The sequence below is a fragment of the Saimiri boliviensis genome, chromosome 13, assembly GCF_048565385.1.
Source record: "Saimiri boliviensis isolate mSaiBol1 chromosome 13, mSaiBol1.pri, whole genome shotgun sequence".
Lineage (NCBI taxonomy): Eukaryota > Metazoa > Chordata > Mammalia > Primates > Cebidae > Saimiri > Saimiri boliviensis.
The window spans coordinates 55476007-55493356 of record NC_133461.1 but is presented as its reverse complement, the minus strand read 5'-3'; the positions used below and the strand labels follow the sequence as shown (position 1 = coordinate 55493356).

The window sequence follows — 17350 nt, the reverse complement described above, 5'->3', positions numbered from 1 at the left end:
TCAATGCTTATTTTTTCTTTAGGAGGAAATATGCTGTGTATCCAAATGCTTCCTTTCTGGGGCAAAGGATTTCAGAGAAAGTTCACTGTGCGGAATATTTCGACCCGTAGAATGGCAATTGTTGATCTTTTGAATGACTGTTTCTTCCTTTTTCAAAATTTTAAAATTCTATAAAAAAAATTGAAAATTTTTTAGAAACAGGGTCTTGCTCTGTTGTCCAGTCTAGAGTACAGTGGCATGATCACAGCTCACTGCAACCTCCATCTCCCAGGCCTAAGCGATTCTGCCTCAGCCTCCTGAATAGCTGAGACCACAGGCATGTAGTCTACAGCCACCACACCTGGCTAACTTTTTGTAGAGGTGGGGGTCTCACTATATTGCCCAGTCTGGTCTCCAACTCTTGAGCTAAAGCTATCTTCCCAGCTTGGCCTTCTGAAGTGCTGGGATTACAGGTGTGAGCACCATGCCCCGCTCGTCTATTTTTTATTTTTTTTATTTTATTTTATTTATTTATTTATTTATTTTTATTTTTATTTTGAGACGGAGTTTCGCTCTTGTTACCCAGGCTGGAGTGCAATGGCGCGATCTCGGCTCACAGCAACCTCCACCTCCTGGGCTCAGGCAATTCTCCTGCCTCAGCCTCCTAAGTAGCTGGGATTACAGGCACGCACCACCATGCCCAGCTAACTTTTTGTATTTTTAGTAGAGACGGGGTTTCACCTTGTTGACCAGGATGGTCTCGATCTCTCGACCTCGTGATCCACCCGCCTCGGCCTCCCAAAGTGCTGGGATTACAGGCTTGAGCCACCGCGCCCGGCTCGTCTATTTTTTAAATGAGAGAAGGGAGAAGTATGGAGGGTGTTGGGGAAAGATAATCCAGGAACTTTAATTGAGCCCAGTTTCCAAAGATTTTCCTTGTGCTGGCTGGCCTCCCTCCTACTCAAGCAAAGTCCTGGGCTCCAGGAGACGCTGGTGTCCACAGCTCCTCACCTTCCTTCGAGGCCGTGTGGAGAGAAAGCTGGGAGGCAGGGGATTCCTGCCTCTACTGTTCCCTGTGGCTTTCTCACATGATGAACCTGCACAAATGTCCGCGAACAGCTTTTCTTTCTTTTTTTTTAATTAAAAAAAAATTTTTTTTTTCTTTAGAGATGGCGTTTCACCGTATTGGCCAGGCTGGTCTGGAACTCCTGACCTTGTGATCCGCCCGCCTCGGCCTCCCAAAGTGCTGGGATTACAAGCGTGAGCCACCGCGCCCGGCTGAACAGCTTTTCTTTTAAAACAAACATCTCGTTCCATGGGAAATGTCCTTAATAAAGTGAGCTCACCAACAGATGGTGCTGCTGGGACTGACCCTTGCACAGGCAACCTCCTCACCACCTGGAAGGGCTGGCTCCTCCCGACGTTCCCTGCCAGGCCTGGAACATGCCTTCAGTTTCTAAGCTGTGAAGTTCTTGCCTATCTGAGTCTTCTTGCGGCAGGCTCAGGAGGGAAGCCACCGTCTGTACGGTACCAGGGCAGGAGCTCCCTGGGAAGGGGAATTTTCCAGAGTCATATTGGAACTGCTCCTCCTCGGGGCCCCCCCTCCAACCCCTAGTTTCCCCTTGTGTGGCCTGAACAAAGCTTCATGAAGTTCTAGAGGTTTCATCTGAGGATATCAGACATTGGCTCTGGGTCTGTGGAACTTCCAGAACCTTGGAGATTCTGCCCCTTGGACTGGGGTCAAGAACTCACCCATCTTCCGGGTAGGTGGGATCTGATACAGGCTTGATGTCTTCACAGGGTGAGGAAGGACTTTCTTTTTTTTTTTTTTTTTTGAGATGGAGTCCTGCTCTGTCACCCAGGCTGGAGTGCAGTGGTGCTATCTGGGTTCATTGCAACCACTACCTCTCGGGTTCAAGCGATTCTCCTGCCTCAGCCTCCCAAGTAGTTGGGATTACAGGCACCCGCCACCATGATCGACTAATTTTTCTATTTTTAGTAGAAACAGGGTTTTACCTTTTGGCCAGGCTGGTTTCTAACTCCTGACCTCGAGTGATCTGCCTGCCTCAGGCTCCCAAAGTGCTGGGGTTACAGGCATGAGCCACTGCTCCCGGCTGTGAGGAAGGCCTTTGAGGCGATTGACCACTGGGCTGGACGTTGCCCCAGGGCATGTGGTCTCATTCTGGGGAGACGGGAGTAGGGCTCCCATGGAGGCGGTGAGGAGCAGTCCTGTTCCTCACCGCCGGGGCAAGCGCAGCTCTGACTTCACCCAGATACTTCATCTTCCTCAACTCACTTTGCCTTTCGTCAGCCACCATTACCATCAGGAATCACCTAGAGAGAGGAAGGGAGAGGAAAAGCACAAGTGTGCCATCACCTTAGGCTCTGGCCGCTGAAGTAAGAACAGAGATGGGTCACAGAAGCCTGGGTGGTCCCATGGTTTGGATGGAGGGAGTTGGAGTGGGTGAGAGAGGGGTGTCAGTGTCCACAGGCAGAGTGGGAATCCTCACTTTTCTACTAACTAGCCCTGTATCCTTGGCAGTTTCCTTGAGCTCTCTGAGCCTTAGTTTCCTTATCCGTATGGTGAGAATGACAGCATTTTCCTCATTGTTGTGTAGTAAAGATTAAAGGCAACGGTGGGCAGATCATTTGAGGTCAGGAGTTCGAGACTGACCTAGCCAACATGGCAAAAACCACATCTCTACTAAAAATACAAAAATTAGCCTGGCGTGATGGTGCATGCCTGTGTTCTCAACTACTTGGGAAGCTGAGGCACAAAAATCGCTTGAGCCCAGGAGGCGGAGGTTGCAGTCAGCCAAGATCGCCCCACTGAACTCCAGCCTGGGCAACAGAACAAGACTCCATCTCAAAAATAAATAAATAAAATAAAATAAAATAAAATAAAATAAATAAAATAAAATAAAGACAATGGTGGATGTAAAGGCCCTGGAATATTCCTTCTGTCTCTCGTCCTGGCTCCAGGAATACCTGGCTCGAAGTCAGCCAGAGCCTCTGAGGGCGTGGCTCAAGGCTCACGCTGTGCAGGTGGGGTGTGGGGAGGGTTCCAACCTCCTCGGGTCTGCCCCAGAGCATGACAAAGCAGAAGGAACCTCCAGGTCACCTAGTAAACCTCCTGCATTCTGCAAACTGCCCAAGTAACCTGCTAAGGAGCGGTCCCAATCCTATTAGAAGGAGGTACCAAAGAGGCAGTTGGCAGGAGAGTGGACTGAGATAGCCCTGAGGCGGGAGAGCTATCTGTGTGATAACGAGGTTCTTGCTGAGGCCCGTACTGAGCATTCCCACCTCCTGCAGGTCCTGAGCTCTCCCCACAGGGGAAATGGAGACTTTTTTGCCATTGCTCTCTGGGACAGCAATTCAGAATTACTCTTGCCCCCATCAGATCTTTCCCATTCCTTAGGGTCCTCTTCATCAGCGGCAGTGCCTTCTTTTGGCTGGTGTATCTTAAGCTTTTAAACATCTAAAAGGCTTTGAAGCATCCAAGTATATGCAAATGACAGATGCGAATGTGTGCGCAAATTCAAAAAAATTTTTTTTGAGATACGACCTTCCTATGTTGCCCAGGATGGCCTCAAATTTCTAGGCTAAAGTGATTTTCCCACCCCAGCCTGCCAAGTAGCTGGGACTATAGGCATACACCTGGCTTCAAATCTTTCTGAGCTAGAAAAATTGAGTGCAATTGATAGGATAAGAAAAATACTATTGCATTAGACAATTAATCTCATTTCTTAGAAACCCTAGTCACTCAAGAGCAAAGCCTCAGTGATTGCTTGTGTAATCTTGATTTTTAATAAAAAGACGTTCAAATTATAAGTCAATGATCTATAAATGTGTTTTTATTTATATTTATATTTATTTATTTATTTATTTTGATACAGAGTTTTGCTCTTGTTACCCAGGCTGGAGTGGAATGGTGTGATCTTGGCTCACCGCAACCTCCGCCTCCTGGGTTCAAGCAATTCTCCTGCCTCAGCTTCCCGAGTCGCTGGGACTACAGGCGCATGCCACCATACCCAGCTAATTTTTGTATTTTTAGTAGAGACGGGGTTTCACCATGTTGACCAGGACGGTCTCGATCTCTTGACCTTGTGATCCACCCTCTTCGGCCTCCCAAAGTGCTGAGATTATAGGCGTGAGCCACTGTGCCTGGCCACGTTTTTTAATTTCTTATATATACTTTTTAAAGATGGGGTTTCACCATGTTGGCCAGGCTGGTCTTGAACTCCTGACCTCAGGTGATCCGCCCACCTCGGTCTCCCAAAGTGCTGAGATTACAGGCGTGAGCCACTGCGCCCGGCCCAAATGTGTTTTTATTAAAAAGCAAAAACATGCCGGGCGCGGTGGCTCAAGCCTGTAATCCCAGCACTTTGGGAGGCCGAGGCGGGTGGATCACGAGGTCGAGAGATCGAGACCATCCATCCTGGTCAACATGGTGAAACCCCGTCTCTACTAAAAATACAAAAAATTAGCTGGGCATGGTGGCGCGTGCCTGTAATCCCAGCTACTCAGGAGGCTGAGGCAGGAGAATTGCCTGAACCCAGGAGGCGGAGGTTGCGGTGAGCCGAGATCGTGCCATTGCACTCCAGCCTGGGTAACAAGAGCGGAACTCCGTCTCAAAAAAAAAAAAAAAAAAAAAAAGCAAAAACATTATTGCAATGCTCTGATGATATATAATTATCTTATGTGGAAACAGACTTGAATACATTCAAAATATGGCACAAGAAGGTTGTGAAAATAAGATGGGAAACCAGAGGGGCAAAATGAAAATGTTTTTGTCCAGGCAATTTAGATCTGGGGGATATATATAAACACATACATATATATATGTACATTTTGTATACATGTATATGTATATACATATTTGTGTATACAATTATATACATATATATGCTGAACATTTCAATGACATGAGCCTGAAGAAAGTATTTTTTTGAAGATATTACTAAAATTTAATCTAAATTTTGTAGTGTGGTTTATTTTTATTGTCTTATTTTACTTTTTTTTTTTTTTTTGAGACAGAGTTTCGCTCTTGTTACCCAGGCTGGAGTGCAATGGCGCGATCTCGGCTCACCGCAACCTCTGCCTCCTGGGTTCAGGCAATTCTCCTGCCTCAGCCTCCTGAGTAGCTGGGATTACAGGCATGCGCCACCATGCCCAACTAATGTTTTGTATTTTTAGTAGAGACGGGGTTTCACCATGTTGACCAGGGTGGTCTCGATCTGTTGACCTCGTGATCCACCCGCCTCGGCCTCCCAAAGTGCTGGGATTACAGGCGTGAGCCACCGCGCCCGGCCTATTTTTATTGTCTATCCTATCTGGTAATTATTCTGGTACTACTTTCAGTTAACTCACGGTTTAAAATTTCAAGCAGTAATCTGACACTTCTGATGACCAAGTGTCTGTGGACATCTTGGGATGGCTTCGGGAATCCTGGCATAACCTTCCATTGGTGGTGGCCTTGCTCGTGAGCTTGCCTGTCCTCTTTGGCTTGGCTTTTTAGACTCCTATCCATCACTGATTCGAGGTGCTCAGCTGCACTGGGGAAGGAGATGAGACAATGACTCAGGCCCAGCAACCAGAAGTGCAGCTTTCATGAGAGATCTGCTTCCCCATTTTGAAACCTCTCTGGCTACCTCCTTTCCCTGCATCACTGGGGCCTTCATCGAGAGAGGTGGAGGCCGGGCACAGTGGCTCACTCCTATAATCCCAGCACTTTGGGATGCCGAAGCAGGTGAATCACAAGGTCAAGAGATTGAGACCATCCTGGTCAACATGGTGAAACCCCGTTTCTACTAAAAATACAAAAATTAGCCGGGCATGGTGGCATGCACCTGTAGTCTCAGCTACTCGAGAGGCTGAGGCAGAAGAATCACTTGAACCCAAGAGGCAGAGGTTGTAGTGAGCTGAGACCGTGACACGACACTCCAGCCTGGCAACAGAGTGAGACTCCACTTAAAAAAAGAGAGAGAGAGAGAGGTGGGAAGGGTGAGCTTTTCATGTCTTGGGGCATGGTGACCAGGAGCAGGGGTGGGGGTGGGAGAGAGTCACTCTAACCCAGTGCCTTAACATCCACTCTTGCCATCAGCATTTCTAGTTCCCATCTGCGGCAAGATATTTTCAGTGCCTGGAAAGTAGAAATTCTGTTCTGGGCCGGGCGCGGTGGCTCAAGCCTGTAATCCCAGCACTTTGGGAGGCCGAGGCGGGTGGATCATGAGGTCAAGAGATCAAGACCATCCTGGTCAACATGGTGAAACCCCGTCTCTACTAAAAATGCAAAAAAATTAGCTGGGCATGGTGGCACGTGCCTGTAATCCCAGCTACTCAGGAGGCTGAGGCAGGAGAATTGCCTGAACCCAGGGGGCGGAGGTTGCGGTGAGCCGAGATCGTGCCATTGCACTCCAGCCTGGGTAACAAGAGCGAAACTCCGTATCAAAAAAAAAAAAAAAAGAAAAAAGAAATCCTGTTCTGAGTCCAAAGCTGCTTCTCTCCTTGGGAACAGAATTCACACATTCAGGACAAGAGGAACAGCAAGATCGCATGGGTCCTATGGAGCAGTGATTAACTCTTCTGGGCTTCAACATTTGGCTGTACCCACCTCTGTGGATAAGGATGGTTGCTGTGTGGGGAAGAATACAGCCAGAACTCCCAATTCTTAGCCAGGCAGGATAGTGCACACCTGTAGTCCCAACTACTAGGGAGGCTGAGATGAAAGGATCATCTGAGCCTGGGAGTTGGAGACTGGTGTGGGCAACACAGTCAGACCCCCCACCCCCAAATCTCAAAGAAAACAAAGCAAAAACAACAAAAATATCCTCCCAATTCCAAGTAATTTTCGTAATACCATATGTTATAATAAGCTGAAGCTGGGATTCCTTACTTTGTTGTTTTTTCTAGAAGCTCTTAACTCATCAAAAAGATACTTATAATATGTTTTAAAAGCCCGTTGGCTAAAAGAAGTCAAAAGGATAATGAAAATAAAAAAGTAAACTAGAGACAGGGTGCAGTGAATCACACCTGTAATTTCAGCACTTTGGAAGGGCAAGGTGGCTGGATCACTTAAGGTCAGGAGTTTGAGGCCAGCCTGGCCAGCAGGGTGAAATGCTGTCTCTACTAAAAATACAAAAATTAGCCGGCTGTGGTGGCAGGTACCATAATCCCAGCTACTTGGGAGGCTGAGGCGGGAGAATTGCTTGAACCCTGGAAGTGGAGGTTGCAGTGAGCCGAGATCATGCCATCATACTGCAGCCTGGGTGACAGAGTAAGACTCCACCTTAAAAAAAAAAAAAGTAAGCCGGGCGCGGTGGCTCAAGCCTGTAATCCCAGCACTTTGGGAGGCTGAGGCGGGTGGATCACGAGGTCAAGAGATCGAGAGCATCCTGGTCAACATAGTGAAACCCCGTCTCTACTAAAGATACAAAAAATTAGCTGGGCATGGTGGCACGTGCCTATAATCCCAGCTACTCAGGAGGTTGAGGCAGGAGAATTGCTTGAACCCAGGAGGCAGAGGTTGCGGTGAGCCGAGATCGCGCCGTTGCACTCCAGCCTGGGTAACAAGAGTGAAACTCCATCTCAAAAAAAAAAAAAAAAAAAAGTAAACTAGAGAAAGAAGCTTTTATTTCTTAAGCATTTGCTATTAGCACTTACTAGTTGTCAAGCACTTTAAATGATCTTATTGAAACCTCATAACAACCCTGAAATGTGGGCTTTCTCTTTCCCATTTTATTTATTTATTTTATTTATTTTTTGAGATGGAGTTTCACTCCTGTTGCCCAGGCTGGAGTGCAATGGCGTGATCTCGGTTTACTGCAACCTCCACCTCCGGGGATCAAGGATTCTTCTGCCTCAGCCTCCCTAGTAGATGGGATTACAGGGGTATACTACCACACCTGGATAATTTTTGTATTTTCAGTAGAGATGGGGTTTCTCCATGTTGACCAGGATGCTCTTGAACTCCTGACCTCAGGTGATCTGCCCACCTCCGCCTCCCAAAGTGCTGGGATTATAGGCATGAGCCACTGCGCCTGGCCTCATCTCCATTTTACACATGTCAAGTGTCCAGTCCAGGACTCAGAGGGCTTAATTAATTTGCATGAAGATGGTGAACTGTAAAGCAGGATTTGAATTCAGAATTGCCTGGCTCTGAGGTCTGTGCTCCTTCATATCATCCTGCTGACAAGCCAGAATGCTGACAAAAGTCACGGCTAGGTGGAGTCAACATGGAGACACCGGCATTTTTCTGACCCTCAGTGTCCTCAGATGGGGTTGAATCGAATACGTCTCAAACTGTTTTCAAGACATAAAACTGTTGCCTCTGTAGGTCCTCAGTAATTGCTGAGCGAACCACATTGTATATCCAAAACTATATCACTGCCGTTAGGTGAGGTGGGCAAGGCCCAGGAGGCAGGGAAAGGAAACAATCAAACATGGTGATGACAGTGTCCGTTCGTGTGGATCTAAGCCATACATTACTTCTCAGTTTTAACATCTATTTGATTGTTTTAAAAGCATATTTTTGCTGGTCACAGTGGCTCATGCTTGTAATCCCAAAATTTTGGGAGGCCGAGGTGGGCAGATCACTTGAGGTCAGGAGATCAAGACCACCCTGGCGAATACGGTGAAACTCTGTCTCTACTAAAAATACAAAAAAATTAGCCAGGCATGGTGGCATGTGTCTGTTATCCTGGCTACTTGGGAGTCTCAGGCAGGAGAATTGCTTGAACCTGGGAGACAGAGGCAAAAATAGAGCTTTGGCATATTTTTCTATAAACAAATATGGCTGCCTCCTTTGTTATAGTTTTAAATACATGTCCGGGATTGACATTATGCATCAAACTGATTTCTCTTCAGGTGTATATCTTCAGCAGTTTCTGTTTCCACTGAGGATTAAAAGGTTCCTAGGCTGGTGCTGACCTGGTGTTTAGTATTGTATGTGTGTACCCCTGCTTTATAAATACACTGGGAGTTTCCCTCTGTCTGAGCTCCATTACTGCTCTGCTGGGGGCAATTTCTTCACTCTGCTCTGGCTTACTGTGTATAAACTGCTGCCACACTTATGTTATCTAGAGTTACCTGGAACATTTGGACCTCCTTGATTTATGTGAGTGAATGAAAACTATTGAGTATAGCTAAACAATAAAAAGATAGTGGGTGAGATAGCTGAGCGCAGTAGTGAGGAGACCGGGTTCCTGCAGCGTTTCCTGCCTGTCATGAACACCCTGGAGGTGGCACTGTGCCAGGGTGACCTGCCTCACCCCTGGATCATCCGTCAAGGGCTCTCTGGGTGTGCAGCCTGAGGCTGGGGAAGAGAAGCACTGAGAGGGCACATGGCTCTGTGGGACGCGGTGGCTCGCTCCCTCTGCAGGGATACACAGCACCCGGCTTCCGTGGGGTCTACAGAAGATCGCAATAATTATCTGGACTTTTGTCATTAAGCTTAGGAGGAAAAAAATACGCCAAAAAAGGAGAATGAAATCCTGAGGTTTCGTTGCCAGCAGCTGAATCCCCACCCAGGAAATAACCCAGAAAGGGAAAAGTCGTGGCTCCGACTTATGAGTTCTCTGTAAAAGACCCACAACCTGTACACATGGAGTCATCCCATAATAATCAGCCCCAGTCCAGCGGGTCAGGGATGGGAGGCAAATGGCCTTCCCTTCTTCAAACCTCCCTGGCGTGGGGTTGTTTTTCTGAGACATCTTTCCTCATTTGGCCAGCTTCCACTTTCAACACATTCAAGGGAAGGGGAGGTGGGTACTCAGTATCTCACTGGGGGCAGCTCCCTCTTCACCACACTGGCCCTAAGGTTGGGAGTGAGTTTCCAGATAGTAGCTATTTGAATAAATCAAGGCATGTGGACCAATTTAGTGCTCTTTCATCGAGTATCTATAAAAGTCTTATTAATAGAATGATTCCTATTTCGTAGGTATAGATCAATGGCTCTCAACTCTGCCAGTTGGAACCCTCTGGAGAGCTCAAAATCTTAGGGATTTTATCATTCCTTTGATGAACCGGAAACAGAAAAAGGTGATTCTGACAGACTATTTCTGATGCCAACCTCCAGAAGGCCTCTCTTTCCCTGCATTAATTTTATTGGCATTTACCCAAATAAAAAACATATCTTATCCATCTCCCTCATCTGCAACCCGCCCAGCACGGAAGGAGAAGGTGTTTGGAAGCAGCACTCAGCGTCCTGCACACCTGCTGACACATAAACCAGGGAGAGAACGATGTTCTGACAAGCCAGGAGCAGCACCTCAGGTTCCTCCCGAAGGGTCCGAGGCGCCAGCATTTATTTCCTCCCTCCCTCCCTCCCTGTCTTCCTTCCTTCCTTCTTTCCTTCTTCCCTCCCTCCTTCCCTGTCTTCCTTCCTTTCTTCCTTCCCTCCTCTCTTTCTCTTTCTTTCCTACTCCTTCCTTCTTTCCTTCCTTCCCTCCCTCCTTTCTCTCTCTTTCTCCTTCCTTCCTCTTTCCTTTCTCTTTCTTTCTCTTTCTCTTTTTTTTGAGACAGAATCTTTTTTTTTTTTTGAGACGGAGTCTCGCTCTTGTTGCCCAGGCTGGAGTGCAATGGCGCGATCTCGGTTCACCGCAACCTCCGCCTCCTGGGTTCAGGCAATTCTCCTGCCTCAGCCTCCTGAGTAGCTGGGATTACAGGCACGCGCCACCATGCCCAGCTTATTTTTTGTGTTTTTTTAGTAGAGACGGGGTTTCACCATGTTGACCAGTATGGTCTCGATCTCTTGACCTCGTGATCCACCAGCCTTGGCCTCCCAAAGTGCTGGGATTACAGGCTTGAGCCACCGCGCCCAGCAAGAGACAGAATCTTGCTCTGTCACCCAGACTAGAGTGCAGTGGCACAATCATGGCTCACTGCAGCCTCAAACTCCTGGGCTCAGGCAATCTACCTTGGCCTCTCAAGTAGCTGGGAATACAGGCACACACCACCATGCCCAGTTAATTTTTTAATGATTTTGGTAGAGATGGCGTCTCATCATGCATGTTTCCAGGGCTGGTCTCAAACTGTGGCCTCAAGCGATCCTCCCACGTCGGCCTCTTAAAGTACTGAGATTGCAGGCATGAGCCGCCATGCCAGGCCAATCCCTAGGTCTTGAGGCAATGAGAAGCTCAAGCAATTACTTTTTTGTTGTTGATACTACAGGCTGTCTGGTTTATGGTTGGTCCATAAAAGAAGACAAGGGATTTAAAGTCATACACTTCTAGTTTTCTGAACGGCCTAGTTTGAGTAGGGGTTTCGCTGCCTGGGAAGGCAGAGCCCAAAGATAATATATGTGGAACCCTCTTTCTGACGTCCTTGGGATTCCCATGTCGTGTTTTTTTTTTTTTTCCACTTCAAAATCTATCTGTTGTGCTCGCTTCGGCAGCACGTATACTAAAATTGGAAAGATACAGCGAAGATTAGCATGGCCCCTGTGCAAGGATGACACGCAAATTCGTGAAGCGTTCCATATTTTTTTGTAATAATAATAATTTTTTAAAAATAAAGAAAAAATTAAAAAAAAAAGTCTATCTGTTGTGATCCCTCTAAGTAACTGTAGTTTGGTAGATGCTTTGGTGGTAATGTGGTAAAGTAAAGCCTGCGAGACAAGCTGGAGCATCATCGCTGCATTCACGGTACTCTGAAAGTATCCAACATGTAGGAAGATCTTCATTGAAGTCACAAAGAGAAGAGTTTTATACCCTGTCCTCCAGGGCTGGCTGAGCCGATTATTGACAAGGTTTGATCTCCAACCATTTAGAGATATTATAAAAAGAAAACAACAAAAAGCAATACAAACAAAAACAAAACAAACGTCAGAGTGGACTTTTTTTTTTTTTTTTTTTTTTTGAGACGGAGTTTCGCTCTTGTTACCCAGGCTGGAGTGCAATGGCATGATCTCGGCTCACTGCAACCTCCGCCTCCTGGGTTCAGGCAATTCTCCTGCCTCAGCCTCCCGAGTAGCTGGGATTACAGGCACCTGCCACTATGCCCAGCTAATTTTTTGTATTTTTAGTAGAGACGGGGTTTCACCATGTTGACCAGGATGGTCTCGATCTCTTGACCTTGTGATCCACCCGCCTCGGCCTTCCAAAGTGCTGGGATTACAGGATTGAGCCACCGCGCCGGGCCAGAGTGGACTTTAGAAGGAATACAGAAGGGTGGCAGGCACTGTAGTCTATGGGCACGTGACTTTCCAGCTTCCCGAGTCTGTCCTAAGGAGAGAAGGAAGGTTGGTCAGGCATAGGGAGAAGAGAGGAAAGGGGAGGCGGAGCTGCTCCTCGTTCTGGGAACAGGAGTCGCCAGGGTGACCAGCACCTCCTAGGCTGGGCTGGGGAGTGAAGATCAGACCCAGGTGCAGGCACAGTGCTTTCTTGAAACCCCTGTATAGCACTCCTAAGTAGGGCATTCACCCTGTTCACTGGGTGAGGCAGGATCAGAAGTTTTGCTAGGATATGAGAGACAATGGCCTTTCCCACCGGCCGGGGAATCTGGACCTTGCTCAAACATTTTCCAAGCTCAGAAATGAGTACTTTCCCTGGCTACTCAGGAGTTTGAGGTGGGAAGAGCGCTCCAACCCAGGACTTGGAGGCTGCAGTGAGCTATGATTGCACCACTGCATAGTCTGGGAGACAAAATGCCGTGCCGCCGTGCCGAAGGGCCAGGCGCGCCGTTTGAATGTTGCTCCCAGAACTGTGTCTCCCCATCCCGGTCCTCCAGCGGAGACTGCAGTTGTCCGCGGCTGGAGACCCAGCGGCGAGTAGCCTTTTGCTCTCGGACTGACTCGAGAGGCTTAAAGGATGGCCTCCTCAGATCTGGAACTACTATGCTCTCATGTTAATGAAAAGATTGGCAATATTAAGAAAACCTTGTTATTAAGAAACTGTGGCCAGGAACCTACCTTGAAGACTGTATTAAATAAAATAGGAGATGAGATCACTGTAGCAAATGAACTTCTAAATAAATTAGAATTGGAAATTCAGCATCAAGAGCAAACCAACAATTCACTCAAGGAACTCTGTGAATCTCTTGAAGATGACAAAGACATAGAACATCTTAAAGAAAACATTCCTTCCCATTTGCCACAAGTAAGAGTCACCCAGAGATGGGTTAAGGGATCAGATCTTGATCCTGAAGAACCAAACAAAGCTGTGGAACCTGAACCCATAAAGAAGCTCCCCAAAGAACAAAGAAGTATTAAGGAAATGCCATTTATAACTGCGACGAGTTCAATGGTGTTTCTTCGCACATGAAATCCCTCTTGATCTATGGTCAAATTAATGATGTTATTAAAGAAATCAACAAGGCGGTTGGTAAATATAAAATCCTGTAACAACAAAAAGTCTATGAATTCTGTGGCTAGAAATCTCTATCACAGATTTATTAATGAAGAAATGAAGGATACCGAAGGTCGTTATTTTATAATGGAAGCTGACATAAAGGAGTTCACGACTTTGAAAGTTGACAGAAAGTTTCTTGTGATACTGAGTATTTTACAACACTGCCAGAGGCTATCAGAGGTCCGTGGGGGAGGACTCACTCCTTATGTTATAACCTGGTCCCTTGTGAGCTTTTGAATGGACCAACAGTAGGGTATAGAGGCCATTTCTGTAATTTTCATATATATGATTTCTTTAGCTTTTTTGTTTTGTTTTGTTTTTTTGTGTGTTTGTTTTTTGAGACTGGGTCTTGCTTTGTCATGCAGGCTAGAGTGTAGTGGTGCAAACATGACTCACTGCAGCCTCAACCTCCCAGGCTCAAGTAATCCTCCTACCTCAGCCCCCTGAATAGCTGGGACTACAAGTGTGCACCACCATGCCTGACTAATTTTTGTGCTTTTTGTAGAGATGGGGTTTCATCATGTTGCCCAGGCTGGTCTCGAACTCCTGAGCTCAAGTGATCCACCCTCCTCAGCCTCCTAAAGTGCTGGGATTACAGGTGTGAGCCACCACACCCGGCCTATTCTTGTTTCTTATAAAAATAAAACTTTTCTGGACAAAGCTTTATACGTCTTCAAGATTCGCTTCCTTTCATCAGATGTTTAACTACCTGCTGAATAAGCCTCTGTATTGGGCATACAATGGAACTAAAAAATGCTCATGTCTTAGTTTTTGTGTTGAATAGACAATGCTGCAGACCCCAATAAGATTGGGTACAGATCAGCATGCACCTGCAGACCCAGGCACTCGGGAGGCTGAGACAGGAGAATTGCTTGAACCCAGGAGGTGGAGGCTGCAGTGAGCCGAGATTGTGCCACTGTACCCCAGTCCAGCCAGGACAACAGAGCGAGACTCCATCTCAAAAAGAAAAAAAAAAAGATTGGGTACAGATGTGATATTAGAATATTGGAAGAAAAAGATCAAGAAGATGAAATTAGGATACCCAGGTCCTTTGGATTTAAAAATCACCAGTGTCTAAATTCCATCGATGGCATTTCAGTCTATAGGTAAACTTCCTGGAAGCTGGATTTGGAGACAGCTTATCATCTGATTATTGTGCTTTCCTATAGGTTCTTAGGGAGTAGCTTTCCTGAAATGCACTTAGTGTATACCAGTCTGTAAACTTCAGCCTGTAATGAAAGCATAATAAATGTACATTGAGTCGATGTGATATTGTGATATAATAATAAACATATATTTCATCTTCCTATCCAGTTTCTTGTTCAGGGCTCCTAAAACCCTTGTAATTTCCAAAGTGATGGAGTACATGTTTTATTCTAATATTTGGTCTTTGACCCCAGTTCCTGACACAAAGCTCCTAAGTTCCTTTGAATTTCCCAGTGATAGGAGAATTTTTTGTTCCAGTGAGGTAACTTTTGATGGGCACCTGGATAACTCAGGATGCGGGCTGCTCACAAAGACTGCATCATGATTGAAAGTTTCAAATTTTCAGTCTCCCACGCCCAGAGAAGGGAGAAGGGCTGGAGATTGAATGAATAATCCATCAGGCCTACATCAACAAGACATAATATCCCTTAACTATGGAGTTCAGGGAACTTCAGGGTTGGCAAACATTTTGATGAGCCAGGAAGGTAATGCACTCCAGCTTTACAAAGACAGTAAGTCCTGTGCTCAGGACCCTTCTGGATCCTGCCCCAGGTACCCCTTCATCTGGCTGTTGCTCCTCTGTATCCTTTGTAATAACCTTAAAATAAACGGGTAAACACACACACATGCACACACACACACACTCATGCACACACACACACACACACACACAGAATATTTTCAAAGATACAGTAACACATTTGGGGAACAAAATAGAACTTTACTTTTTTTTTTTTTTGAGACTCATTCTTGTTGCCCAGACTGGAATGCAATGGAGTGATCTTGGCTCACCGCAACACCTGCCTCCCGGGTTCAAGTGATTCTCCTGCCTCAGCCTCCTGAGTAGCTGGGATTATAGGTATGCCCCACCATGCCCAGCCAATTTTTGTATTTTTAGTAGAGATGGGGTTTCTCCATGTTGGTCAGGTTGGTCTTGAACTCTTGACCTCAGGTGATCGGCTCACCTTGGCCTCCCAAAGTGTTGGGATTACAGGCATGAGTCACCACTCCCGGCCCTACTCTTTTAAACACAGAAACTTTGAGAGATATATTACTGTGATCATAGATGCAAAGAAAAGCTAGCCTTAAGAATCTTCATGAATCAGACTGGGCGTGGTGGCTCATGCCTGTAATCCCAGCACTTTGGGAGCCTGAGGCTGGCAGACCACTTGAGGTGAGGAGTTTGAGACCAACCTGGCCAACATGGTGAGACCACCCCTGCCCCGGCTCAAAAAAAAAAAAAGAATCACTGAAAGTGATCTCTTGCTCCCTGCTTTACATTGGAAACTGTAGATTTAGATGGCAAGAAAAAAATAAGGAAATCATGAGCCTCTTCAAGTGTTTAAGTGGGGAAACAGAACACAACAGAATTACTACATTTTTTTTAGCAGTGAACAGCACAGTTTGCAAAACTCCACTAGGTCATATTGCCATGTTAAAAAAAGATTTTCCAGGTCAAGGATACATTCTTAGAGCTATGAAGTAATATAGGGAAATCATGTGTCCTCACAAAACAACTCCATTCCAAAGAAGAAATAAAAATACCCATTAGGAATGGCACAGGAAGGAAGCCGTACCTCGTGTCCAAGCACAAACCGGCAAGATGAGCATGATTAAAAATCACCGCTAAGGAAAGAGGGTGGCGCACCACACATCCAGAGAGTTTCCATTTCCATTAGTTTCCTCCTCAACAACTGGGCTTTCTAATTTATTTCAGGAAAGAAAACTGAAAGTAGATGTTGCAACTAAGTTCTTTTTTTGTTAGTTTTTAAAATTAAAAATAAATTTTTCCTACATGATGAGATATCAAGCAACTAAATTATTATTATTATTATTAATTTGGGACAGAGTCTCACTCTGTTGCCCAGGCTGGAGTGTAGTGGTGGGATCTTGGCTAACTGCAACCTCCGCCTCCCAGGTTCAAGGGGTCCTCCTGCCTCAGCCTCCCAAGTAACTGGGATTACAGGTGCCTGCAACCACGCCCAGCTAATTTTTGTATTTTTAGTAGAGAGGGGTTTCACTATATTGGCCAGGCTGGGCTGGAACTCCTGACCTCAAGTGATCCTCCCCCCTAGCCTCCTAAACTGCTGGGATTCCAGGCGTGAGCCACCGCGCCTGGCTAACTGAATTATTTTAAACTCAGTTCCAGCCAGGTGCGGTGGCTCGTGCCTATAATCCCAGTACTTCGGGAGGCCGAGGCGGGTGGATCACGAGGTCAAGAGACCGAGACCATCCTAGTCAACATGGTGAAACCCCCATCTCTACTGAAAATACAAAATTTAACTGGGCATGGTGACACGTGCCTGTAATCCCAGCTACTCGGGAGGCTGAGGCAGGAGAATTGCTTGAACCCAGGAGGCAGAGGTTGCGCCGAGATAGTGCCACTGCACTCCAGCCTGGGTAACAAAAGCAAAACTCCATCTCAAAAAAAAAAAAAAAAATAGTAATAAAATAAAATAAATAAACTCAGTTCTATGCTCCAACTGAGAGCTCTAATAGTGAAGATGACAAATGGGTTCATCCTATGTTCTGACACAGGAGGGCTCTTACCCACTGGTTCGTCCTGAAGCTGCCACTCACTTTAGGTCCTTCTAGTCCCAAGAAGGACACCGTAACTTCCAGCCTTTCTGAAACACCTGACCGTCGATCACATGAGTGATGCCAACATGCCCCTCTTTTTCAGGGAAAATGGAGGGAGTTGGGAGCACCATATTCCCACTAGACCGACGCCATCTTTTCTTCAAGGTTCTCTCTTCCGGTTTATAGTAGTATCCCTGGAGCACTTTCTAGTGAAATTTTAGGGATGATATCTTAATTTT

At 46.3% G+C, this 17350-nt stretch overlaps 1 non-coding gene and 1 pseudogene across 1 annotated transcript; both read left to right on the top strand.

Moving 5' to 3' along the window:
• The first annotated feature begins 11355 nt into the window (after positions 1-11355).
• On the top strand, positions 11356-11462 carry LOC120361792 (U6 spliceosomal RNA). The gene has a single exon (XR_005577906.1). It is a non-coding gene; the product is annotated as a U6 spliceosomal RNA (small nuclear RNA).
• Positions 11463-12780: 1318 nt separating this feature from the next.
• Positions 12781-13562, top strand: LOC101045334 (SKA complex subunit 1 pseudogene; annotated as a pseudogene).
• The last annotated feature ends 3788 nt before the right edge of the window (positions 13563-17350 follow it).